The 12,565-nt window shown below is 40.0% G+C and overlaps 1 protein-coding gene across 3 annotated transcripts in view; it reads left to right on the forward strand.

Annotated features, from left to right (window-relative positions):
• The window catches only part of CAB39L (calcium binding protein 39 like), a 172,570-nt gene that overhangs the window by 37,043 nt on the left and 122,962 nt on the right, over positions 1-12,565 (forward strand). The gene's annotated exons all lie outside the window — the stretch shown is intronic.

A 12,565-nucleotide genomic window follows, 5' to 3' on the forward strand; every position in this document is an offset into this window, starting at 1 on the left:
CATGCAGCCTGCTGTTCGGTCATTACTGTGAGGGCATCCTGACCAATTTGCATATTACCCTTTTATTAGTGTGTATATCCTACCTAATAAAAGAGTAATATGCAAATTTACCCTAACTCTGCTACACCCACCAGCCACACCCACCAACCAATCAGGAGCAGATATGCAAATAAACCCAACCAAGATAGCTACAGCCACAGAGAGCAAGGTTTCCCAGGCAACGGAGGAAGCCAAGCTTTCCGCCTGCCCTTGCAGGCCTAAGCCTCCACTCAAGCTACAAAGTTTCAATTAAAGAAGGTAAACAAATCCAAACAGAAATGGCGGCAGCCACAGAGCTGGATAGAGCAGGCCAGGGTTGCCCCCGGCAATGGAGGAAGCCAAGCTTTCCACCTGCCCTGGCTGGCCTAGGCCTCCACTCCAGGCTACAAAGTTTCAATTATAGAAGGTGAATTAACTCCAACAGAAATGGCTGCCGGCCACGGAGCGAGCAGGAGGCTTGGCTCTGCTCCAGGCTAGAAAGTTTCAATTGTAGAAGGTAAATAAATTCCAGATACCAGGGCCTCCACTTGGGTCACCAGGGGGCATGGCTGGCCTGCAAACCACCACAGGCCCCTCGCTCAGGCCACCCCACGCCCCAAGGGAACCCCCATCCTGATCCGGGACACCCTTCAGGGCAAACCAGCTGACCCCACCCCTGCACCAGGCCTCTATCCTATCTAATAAAAGAGTAATATGCAGATTGACCATCACTCCAACACATAATATGGCTGTCCCCATGTGGACACAAGATGGCCACCACAAGATGGCCAGCAGGGGAGGGCAGTTGGGAGGGACCAGGCCTGCAAGGGAGGGCAGTTGAGAGGGACCAGGCCTGCAAGGGAGGGCAGTTGGAGGCGATCAACCCTGCAGGGGAGGGCAGTTAGGGGTGACCAGGCCAGCAGAGGAGGGAAGTTGGGGGCAAACAGGCTGGCAGGGGAACAGTTAGGCATCAATCAGGCTGTCAGCAGAGTGGTTAGGTGGTGATCAGGCTGGCAGGCAGAAGCGGTTAGGGGAAATCAGGAAGGCAGGCAGGCGAGCAGTTGGTAGCCAGCAGTCCTGGATTGTGAGAGGGATGTCCGACTGCCCGTTTAGGCCCGATCCCGAGGGGATCGGGTCTAAACGGGCAGTCGGACATCCCTCAAGGGGTCCCAGATTCAAGAGGGTGCAGGCTGGGCTGAGGGACACCCCCCCTGTGCACGAATTTCATGCACTGGGCCTCTAGTATATATATATTATTGTTTAAAGTATTACAAATAGTAGTACATATGTCTCCTTTTCCCCCCCTTTGACCTCACCCCAGCACATGCCCTCACTCTCCTCCACCCGGTGTCTGTGTCCATTGGTTATCCTTATATTTATGCATATAAGTCCTTTGGTTGATCTCTTACTCCCCCAACACCCCTCCCCCGCCTTTCTGCTATATTTTGACAGTCTGTTCAATGCTTCTTTTTCTCTGTATCTATTTCTGTTCATCAGTTTATGATGTTCATTATATTCCATAAATAAGTAAGATCATGTGATATTTATCTTTCTCTGACTGGCTTATTTCACTTAGCATATTGTTCTCCAGTTCCATCCATGCTGTTGCAAATGGTTAAGAATTCCTTCTTTTTTACAGCAGCGTAGTATTCCATTTTGTAGATGTAACATAGTTTTCTAATCCACTCATCTGCTGATGGGCATTTAGGCTATTTCCAAATCATAGCTATTGTAAATTGTGCTGCTATGAACATAGGGGTGCATATATATTTTCTGATTGGTGTTTCTGTTTTCTTGGGATATATACCTAGAAGTGGTATTACTGGGTCAAATGGAAGTTCCATTTTTAGTTTTTTGAGAAAATGCCATACTCTTTTCCACAGTGGCTGCACCAGTCTGCATTCCCACCAGCAGTGAAGAAGGGTTCCCTTTTCTCCACATTCTCTCCAGCACTTCTCGTTTGTTGATTTGTTGATGATAGCCATTCTGACATGTGTGAGATGGTACTGCATTGTTGTTTTGATTTGCATCTCTCGGAAGATTAGTGACTTTGAGCATGTTTTCATATGTCTCGTGGCCTTCCTTATGTCTTCTTTTGAAAAGTATCTATTTAGGTCCGTTGCCCATCTTTTGATTGGGTTGTTTATCTTCCTTTTGTTAAATTGTATGAGTTCCCTGTAAATGTTGGAGATTAAACCCTTATTGGTGATAACATTGGCAAATATGTTCTCTCATGCAGTGGGCTTTCTTGTTGTTTTGTTGATGGTTTCTTTTGCTGTACAAAAGCTTTTTATTTTGATGGAGATTTTAATGATGTTGATTCTACCAATCCATGAACATGGTATATTCTTCCATTTGTTTATGTCTTCCTCTATCTCTTTTCAACGTCCTGTAATTTTCTGAGTACAGATTCTTTACCTCCTTGATTAAATTTATGCCTAGGTATCTTAATTTTTTTGTTGTGATGGTAATTGGGATTGTTTTTTAGTTTCTCTTTCTGTGAGTTCGTTATTGGTGTATAAAAAAAGCCATTGACTTCTGGGTGTTAATTTTATATCCTGCTACATTGCCGAATTCATTTATTAAGTCTAGTAGTTTTTTGATGGAGTCTTTAGTGTTTTCTGTGTACAATATCATGTCATCTGCGAATAATGACAATTTCACGTCTTGTTTTACAATTTGGATGCCTTTTATTTCTTCTTCTTGTCTGATCACCATGTCTAGTATCTCCAGTACTATGTTGAACAGAAATGGTGAGAGTGGGCATCCCTGTCTTGTTCCTGTTCTTAGGGGAAGTGATTTGTTTTTGCCCACTGAGTATGATGTTGGCTGTAGGTTTGTCATATATGTCTTTTATTATGTGAGGTATGATCCTTCTGTTCCCACCTTGCTGAGATTTTTTATGAAGAAAGGGTGTTGGATTTTATCAAATGCTTTTTCTGCATCAATGGATATGATTATATGGTTTTTATCTCTCAATTTGTTTATGTGGTGTATCACGTTTATTGATTTGTGGCCATTGTACCATCCTTGCATCCCCGAAATAAATCCTACTTGGTCATGGTGTATGATCTTCTAATGTAATGCTGGATTCGATTTGCTAGAATTTTGTTGAGAACTTTGGCATCTATGTTTATGAGCGATATTGGCCTATAATTCTCTTTCTTTGTATTGTCGTTATCTGGTTTTGGGATTAGGGTAATATTGGCTATGTAGAAAGAGCTCGGAAGTGTTCCTTCCTTTTGAATTTTTTGGAATAGTCTGAGGAAGATAAGTTTTATTTCTTCTTTGAATGTTTGATAAAACTTCCCTGTGAAGCCCTCTGGTCCAGGGATTTTGTTTGTTGGAAGTTTTTTGATTACTGCTTCAATTTCTTCCATAGTTATCGGCCTATTCAGATTTTTTTATTCTTCCTGGTTGAGTTTTGGAAAGTCATATTTTTCTAGGAATATGTCCATTTCTTCTAGGTTGATCAGTTTGTTGGAATAGAGTTGGTCATAGTATTTTTTTTAATGATTCTTCATATTTCTGTTGAGTCTGTTGTTATTTCGCCTCTTTCATTTCTGATTTTGTTTATTTGGGTCCTCTCTCTTTGCTTCTTGGTGAGTCTGGCTAGAGGTTCATCTATCTTGTTTATACTTTCAAAGAACCAGCTCTTGGTTTCATTGATCTTTTGTGTGTGTGTGTATGTGTATATGTGTGTGTATATATATATATATATATATATATATATATTTTATTTATTTTGGTCTTTATGTCATTTATTTTCGCTCAGGTAGGACCAGCCACGGGGAGGGGCTGCAGGCAGTTGGCCAGCTGGCCTTGCCCCTGATCGGGATGTTGGGGGCTGATTGAGGGCTGGGTTGGCGGCGGGGCGGGAGTGGCGGCGGCTGATCGGGCCCTTGATCAGGCTAGTTGGCTGCTGCAGTGCACATCATAGCCACCAGTCGTTCCGCTGTTCAGGTCACTGGGCTTTTATATATATAGATAGGTACTTGTTTGTAACCATTTTTATTTTGTAGGCACCAGTCCCTTTAGCATTTCTTGCATTGCTGGCTTGATTGTGATAAACTCCCTTAGCCTTTTTTGGTCTGCGAAGCTCCTGATTTCCCCTTCAATTTGTTTTATATATTTCAGTGCTTCCTGGTTGGGTGCATATATATTAACCTTTTGCACTCGGATGTCAAGTGTGACTCGACACAGTTAGCATTAGAATAAAGGAATCGAGAAAAAAGCAAGCGAGTGCAAAGGGTTAAGAGGTGTTATGTTTTCTTGATATATTGTCTCCTTTGACATTATAAAATGTCCATCTTTTTCTCTTGTTTTCTTTGTTATCTTGAAATCTCTTTTGTCAGATATAAGAGTGGCTATACCTGCTTTTCTGTGGATGTTATTTGCTTGGAAAATCATTTTTCACTTTTTTACTTTGAATCTACCTGTGTCTTTGTAGCTTAGAAGTGTCCCTTGAAGGCAGCATATTTTTGGGTTTTGTTTTTTGATCCACTCTGCTACTCTGTGCCTCTTTATTGGTGGATTCAGACCATTTATATTTAGGGTAGTTATTGATGTATGAGGATTTCCTATAGCCATTTTATCTTTTGTTTTCTGGTAGCTCTGTGTATCCATTGGTTCTTTTCCTTTCTTTTTCTGTCTGTTGTTTTCCATACTTCTTTCCTCTTCCTCTTTTTTTTAAGCCATGTGTCTTAATTTTGGGAGCTTTGCATGGTTACCATTAGGTTTATGAAAATTAAAGTTGTATACATATAATTTTTTTTCTTTTGAGTACATCTGATCTCATTTCACTTTTGCCAGTTCAGACCTTTAACCCCTCACCTTTTATGTTTTTGTTGTCCCAAATTATTCCTGTTTATGCTGTAAGTTTTTGGTCATCTTACTCATAGTGTTTTGACCTTACGTTCTTTGTTTCCAGTAGAATAATTCCCTTGATTATTTCCTGCAATAGGTTTCCTGGTGATAAATTCCCTCACACACACACACACACACACATTTATTTTTCTTGGCTGATACTTTTTTGCTTTCAGTCATTTGAATATTTGGTTCCACTCTCTTCTGACTTGTAGAGTTTCTCTTGAGAAGTTGGATGATATTCTATAGGTTTTGTAAGTTACCTCCTTCTTTTCTCTGGCTGCTTTGAGGATTTTTTCTTTGTCACTAATTTTTGACTGTTTAATCCAGTGCGCCATGGAGAGGGTCTCTTTGGATTGAGGTAACTAGTTGTTTTGTTTGCTTCTTGGATTCAAGTATCTAGTGTATGTGTGTATGTGTGTGTATGTTTATTGATTTCAGAGAGGAAGGGAGAGGGAGAATAGAAACATCAATGATGAGAGAGAATCATTGATCGGCTGCCTTCTGCACACCCCACACTGAGGATTGAGCTCCCAACCAGGGCATGTGCTCTGACCAGGAATCAAACTGTGACCTCCTGGTTAATAGGTCAATGCTCAACCACTGAGCTACACTGGCGGGGCTCGAGGATCTAGTTCTTTCCATAGAGTTGGGAAGTTCTCATCCACTATTTGTTTTAATAGACCCTCCATTTCTTTTCCCCTCTCTTCTTCTGGTATGGCTATAATTCTTATATTGCTTTTCCTGATGGAGTCCAATAGTCCTCATAGAGTTCTTTCTCTTTTTTATGCTCAGGTCTCTTTCCTTCCCTTTGTGTCATTTCTAGATTCCTATCTTCGATGTCACTAATCCTTTCCGCCATCTGGTCCGCTCTCCTTCCTATGCTTAGTAGTTTGCTCCTAATCTCCTTAATTGGATGCTTCATTTTTAAGATTTCTAATTGGTCTTTTTATTTATTTATTTATTTTAATCCTTATCTGAGGATATTTTATCCCATTGATTTCTAGAGAGAGTGGAAGGGAGGAGGAGGGGGAGAGAGAGAAGAAGAAAAAAAAAAACATTGACATGAGAGAGACACATTGATTTGTTGCCTCCTGCACTAGCCCCTACCTGGACTGGGGAACCTGCAACCGGGGTACGTGCCCTTGAACAGGATTCAAATCCACAACCCTTCAGTCCACAGGCCAACACTCTAACCACTGAGCCAAACCAGCCAGGGCTCACTGGTTTTTTTTAAAAGCTTCAGTCTTTGGTAAAGTATTCATTTTTTTCATTAATTTGTTTTCTGAGTTCATTGAACTGCCTTTCTGTATTTTCTCACATCTTATTATGTATTTTCAGAATGGCAATCTTTAATTCTCTGTCATTTTATCACATATTTCCATGTGTTCCAGCTTTCTTTCTGGAGATCTTTTCATTTTCTTTCTTAGCTTCCTCATTACCGTGGTTATTCATGGTATTTGCTGGTCTCCTTTGTCTAGGCCAGTGGTTCTCAACCTTTTTTTGGCCATGCCCCACCTAAACATCTCTAAAATCCTGATGCCTCCCACCCTGTGACAGATAATTCTTATTATTCAAAAAGTGAACTCCTATTCATGTGTAGGAAGCCTTAAAGGCCATTAACTTGGTCTAAACAAGCTTCCAAAGAATATGGCATCATGAAAGAGAAAAATAAAAGAACAAAAGGTCAGTTGAAGTACTGAGGAAGAAATCACTAAGAAGTTGTTGAAAAAAATAATAATATGAAGTGATATAAAAATATTGCAAATAAACAGAGAAAGATAAATATCACATGATCTCACTCATTTGTGAAATATAATGAACAACATAAACTGATGAACAAAAATAGATCCAGAGACAGAGAAACATCAATCAGAACGTCAAACCTCAGGGAAGGTAGGGGACAGTGGGGGAAGAGATCAACCAAAGGACTTATATGCATGCATATAAGCCTAATCAATGGACACAGACAACAGGAGGGTGGGGGCATGAATGGGAGGTGGGGGGTAATGGGGGAATAAGGACACATATGTAATACCTTAATCAATAAAGAAATTTAAAAAAATTGCAAATAAAGTTTCAAAACATATAATAGAAAACTGAAATGTATAAATATGTCACAATATGTATTTAGATAGTGTATATGAGGCCCCTAGAGCCATAAGAAATGCAAAAAATTCACTGTTGCCGAAACTGGTTTGGCTCAGTGGATAGAGCGTTGGCCTGCGGACTCAAGGGTCCCGGGTTCGATTCCGGTCAAGGGCATGTACCTTGGTTGCGGGCACATCCCCAGTAGGGGGTGTGCAGGAGGCAGCTGATCTATGTTTCTCTCTCATTGATGTTTCTGACTCTCTATCCCTCTCTCTTTCTTTCTGTAAAAAATCAATAAAAATATATTTAAAAAATTCACTGTTAATAACTCACTCTTGAATTTCCCCCCTTAAAAATCAAATTGCCCCCCTGTGAGGTGTGTGCCCCACTTTAGAAACCACTTGTCTAAGCATACTAGTATACTATATTGTATTATAGACCTTTATCTAGCAGCTTTCTCTGAAGAGGTCTTTCTATTATTTTTCCAGTAGGTGGTGCTGAATCACAAGATTTTTACCTCTGTGATCTCCCAGAGTTGCTCTCCTCAGCTTCTGTCAGACAGTACAGCTCCACTTCTTTGGGGTGGGGTTTGTTTTACCCTCGCTGTAATGGCAACCCTGGAGAGTGCCCCCCACTCACCCCACCTAGGGATCAATCAGAGAGGGAAACAGTTTCATTTCTACTGCAGCAGATCTCAGTTTCCAGGTAATATGCTCCTCGACCGGACACCCGCCAGTGTGGCTCAGTGGTAGAGGAGAGTTTTGTGAGTCCAAGGGGTGGCAGTGCCCTGTGGCTCCATTTCTTTGTCTGAAACATCACCACCCAATAGCGGACAACCATGGCAGAACCCCTATGCTGTGTCCTTGCCCGGGTGGCTCTGCTGGCTTGGCTGCTGTTCACACTGCTCACCCTGCTGGAGAGCCCACTGAGACTTTCTGTTTCTCCCAGCCCACGGAAGACCTGCTACCACTGCTTTCCTCCCCTCCTGCCGAACTGATTGGCAGCTCCTGGCTGCAGGGCTGCGTACGTGGCCATTTGAGTTCTCCTCCCTTCTTGCCTCCCTGCGTATTCCCGGTTGCCTTTCTTTAGATGCTTCAATGCATGGGTCTCTCAGGCCTGCTTCTATATTGACAGGGAGTCCTTAGTTGAGTTATAGTTGGTCAAGTTGTTAAAGTTTCAAGGGGAGAGGCCGAGTGGATCTCTCATGCCAATATTCCTCTGACCAAGGTTCTTTAAAAAAAAAAATTTTTTTTTTATTGATTTCAGAGAGAAAGGGAGAGTGAGAGATAAAGAAACATCAATGATGGGAGAGAATCATTGATTGACTGCCTCCTGCACACCCCCTACTGGGGATCAAGACTGCAACCGGGCATGTGCCCTTGATCAGAATCAAACCCAGGACCCTTCAGTCCTCAGGCCTACGCTCTATCCACTGAGCAAAACTTCCTAGGGCTTACCAAGGTGTTTTTTGTTTTCATTTTCAAGTATTATGAGGGTTTTTAAAAAAGAACCTTTACTTATCCCTTGAAGAGATTTTAAGGGATTTTATCATCTTGTGTCCAGAGGATGAAGCTTGTACTGTGTCTCCTTTGATAATTTATTGATTTCTTTGTGGTCTATTATAAGGTCACTTTTTGTGATTCCTTTGTATGCATCTTAAAAATGGTGTTTAGCAAGTATCAAATATAAACTATACACAACCATAGGTACTCAGTCTTATATATTTTGAATACCATGTCTTTATTTTGTGGCTTAGAATCATAGTAAATATAACATCTCCCAATTTGAAAGTGGTTTATGAAAATTAACCTTGATTCTAAGTATCTACACCCCCATTATAAATTCTGAACTTCTTCAGTTATTTCAGAACTCTTTTAGTGTAATTTTAGACTCAGCAAGATACTAGGCACTTAATTCCTTTTAGTGATTTGGGATAATCTCCATTTCTTTACAAATAGGAAATAGCCTAACCGGTTTGGCTCAGTGTATAGAGCGTCAGCCTGCGGACTCAAGGGTCCCAGGTTTGATTCCGGTCAAGGGCATGTACCTTGGTTGTGGGCACATCCCCAGTAGGAGGTGTGCAGGAGGCAGCTGATTGATGTTTCTAATTCTCTATCCCTCTCCCTTCCTCTCTGTAAAAAAAAATCAATAAAATATATATTTTTAAAAAATAGGAAATAAAACTCTAGCCCTGGACAATGTGGCTCAGTTGGTTGGGCATCGTCCTTGCATGGAAAGGTTGCCAGTTTGATTCCCTGTCAGGGCACAGGCCCAGGTTGTGGGTCTGATCCCTGGAAGGGGGCATGTAGGAGGCAGTCAGTCAATGCTTCACTCTCACATTAATGTTTCTCTCTCTCTCTCCTTATATCTTCCTCTCTCTCTATAAAAATCAATAAAAATATTTTAAATGAAAAAAACCCCTCTAAGTTTTACCAAACTACTAATTGAAAGAATAATAACAGACTAATCTGTAGTCTTCTTTGATGACTATTTCTTATGTGTTAAGATATGAATTACCTTATAATATATTTAAATTTTAAAAGTCTAAGTGAACTAGATTAAGAAACATGTGTATATAAATAAATAAATCTGCTTATACCATTCATATGCATTTAAATAAAAATGTGTATATTAGGAAATATGTATTCAATGTATGCTATGTAGATTAAGAAGTAATCCAAGCTTTATTTTCTTGTTTTTCTTCAGGATTGTAAATAACTGTTTAAAGATATTTACCTTGCCCTAGCGGGTTTGGCTTAGTGGATAGAGCGTTGGCCTTCGGACTGAAGGGTAGCAGGCTTGATCCCCAGTTGGGGGCATGCAGGAGGTAGCCAATCAATGATTCTCTCTCATCATTGATGTTTCTACTTCTCTCTCCCTCTCCCTTCCTCTCTGAAATCAATGAGAAAATATTTTTTAAAAATTAAAAAATAAAGATATTTACCTTTTACTTTATTTAAGCTCATATTCTTAGACGTATTTCCCTTCTTCATAGAGTAGGATTAAAATAACAATAGGGCTAATAACTAATTTTATCATGTCTGTAATTGGGACATTGGTCATCAGAAGAACCCAAGAATTTTGATTGGTAACAAATAGTAGGAGACAGAGAGCCTAAAAATCTTTGGGGCTAAGGAGTTAGAACAGAATACTCTAAAACAGGCTCTAACTAGCATTCTCACAGATCCAGCACATATTCAAACCTGAGTACATTGCCTCCGAATTCCAAAGACTCCTACAAATGCTACCTAACCCTGTCATCAACCATCTCACTCAGCTTTCTACCTAATTCCTCATTCCTGAACCTTACAAAGAGATCGATAATTTTAAGATATTTTACTCTGTAATTATATGTGTATAATAATGAAAAAAATTGTAGCCTTTTAGCTTTTTAAATTTTCATTGAAGAGGTATTATATATACATCCTGACCAATAATGCTTGTATGTGTGTGATGGGCGGTGGGGGGAAGAGACTTTCTTTTTTTTTTCCAATTTTTTTTATTAAGGTATTATATGTGTACATATTTTACCATTGCCACCCCCCACCCCACTCCCATATATGCCCTCACCCCCCCAGAGTTTTGCATCCATTGGTTATGCTTATATGCATGCATACAAGTCCTTTGATTGATTTCTTATCTCCCCCACCTCTCCCTAACTTTCCCCCTGTAATTTGACAGACTGTTTGATGCTTTACTGTCTCTGTATCTATCTTTTTGTTCAAGTTTATAATGTTCTTTATTACCCATAAATGAGTGAGATCATGTGATATTTTTCTTTCATTGACTGACTTATTTCACTTAACATAATGTTCTCCAATTCCATCCAGGTTGCTGCAAATGATGAGAATTCCTTCTTTTTTATGGCAGCATAGTATTCCATTGTGTAGATGTACTACAGTTTTCTGATCCACTCATCTGCTGATGGGCACCTAGGCTGTTTCCAAATCTTAGCTATGGTGAATTGTGCTGCTATGAACATAGGGGTGCATATATCCTTTCTTTTTTTTTTTTTTTTAAATATATTTTATTGATTTTTTACAGAGAGGAAGAGAGAGGGATAGAGAGTTAGAAACATTGATGAGAAACATTGATCAGCTGCCTCTTGCACACCCCCTACTGGGGATGTGCCCGCAACCAAGGTACATGCCCTTGACCGGAATCGAACCTGGGACCCTTCAGTCCGCAGGCCGACGCTCTATCCACTGAGCCAAACCGGTTTCGGCTATCCTTTCTGATTGGTGTTTCTCATTTCTTGGGATATATTCCTAGAAGTGGGATTACTGGGTCAAATAGGAGTTCCATTTTTAGTTTTTTGAGGAAGCTCCATACCGTTCTCCACAGTGGCTGCACCAGTCTGCATTCCCACCATCAGTGCAAGAGGGTTCCTTTTTCTCCGCATCCTCTCCAGCACTTGTCGTTTGTTGATTTGTTGATGATAGCCATTCTGACAGGTGTGAGATGGTACCGCATTGTTGTTTTGATTTGCATCTCTCGGATAATTAGTGACGTTGAGCATGTTTTCATGTGTCTGGAAGAGACTTTCTAAACAAAATAATTACATTAAGTTTGCACATGAATGGTATAAGCAGATTTATTTATTTATTTGTTTGTTTGTTTGTTTGTTTTAATCCTCACCCAAGGATATCCTTATTGATTTTAGAGAGGGTTGAGGGAAAGAAAGAGAAAGAGAGAAAGGAGGGGAGGGAAAGAGAGAGAAAGAGGGGGAGAGAGAGAGAAAGAGAGAGAGGGAGAGAGAGAATAACATTGATGTGAGAGAAACATCGATCAGTTGCCATCCCATACATGCCCCAACTAGGGGTCGAGCCTACTGCCTATGTATGTTCCCTGACTAGGAATCAAACCCACAATTTTTAAAAATATATATATTTTATTGGTTTTTTTACAGAGAGGAAGGGAGAGGGATAGAGAGTTAGAAACATCAATGAGAGAGAAACATCGATCAACTGCCTCCTGCACACCTCCTACTGGGGATGTGCCCACAACCAAGGTACATGCCCTTGACCAGAATCAAACCTGGGACCTTTCAGTCCACAGGCCGATGCTCTATCCACTGAGCCAAACCGGTTAGGGCCAAACCCACAATTTTTCAGTGTATGGGATGACACTCCAACCAACTGAGCTACTTTTTATTGACAATGTTGATGCACAACTGAGCTACACTGGCCAGGGTTAAACTGTTCTATTTATTATCTTTAGTGTCAATATTTTTTATGTTCTTTATAATTTTCTCTTTTACAATTGCAGATGTTGATTCTAAATTTCAAAATATACCCTAAAATATATATACCCTATTTAAAAATACCTTTAGTTTTTACAAAATTACTCTTAAAATTAAATTATGAATAATTCTAAAATCTTAGTTTTTAAATATCAAGATTAAAAATTTTAAGTATTTTAATTTCAAGATAAAATATTTGAATACTTGCTACACTTTCTTATTATGATTGGGAAAACATCTTCCCTAAGGAACTAGCATATTGGCAGATGAATCTGTTATTATCACTTTCAACATGCCTTTATTAGAAACCTTTATTTACATTTTTAAACAAGATGGTCAGACCAGTTT

The sequence above is a fragment of the Eptesicus fuscus genome, chromosome 8 (genome assembly GCF_027574615.1).
Source record: "Eptesicus fuscus isolate TK198812 chromosome 8, DD_ASM_mEF_20220401, whole genome shotgun sequence".
NCBI lineage: Eukaryota > Metazoa > Chordata > Mammalia > Chiroptera > Vespertilionidae > Eptesicus > Eptesicus fuscus.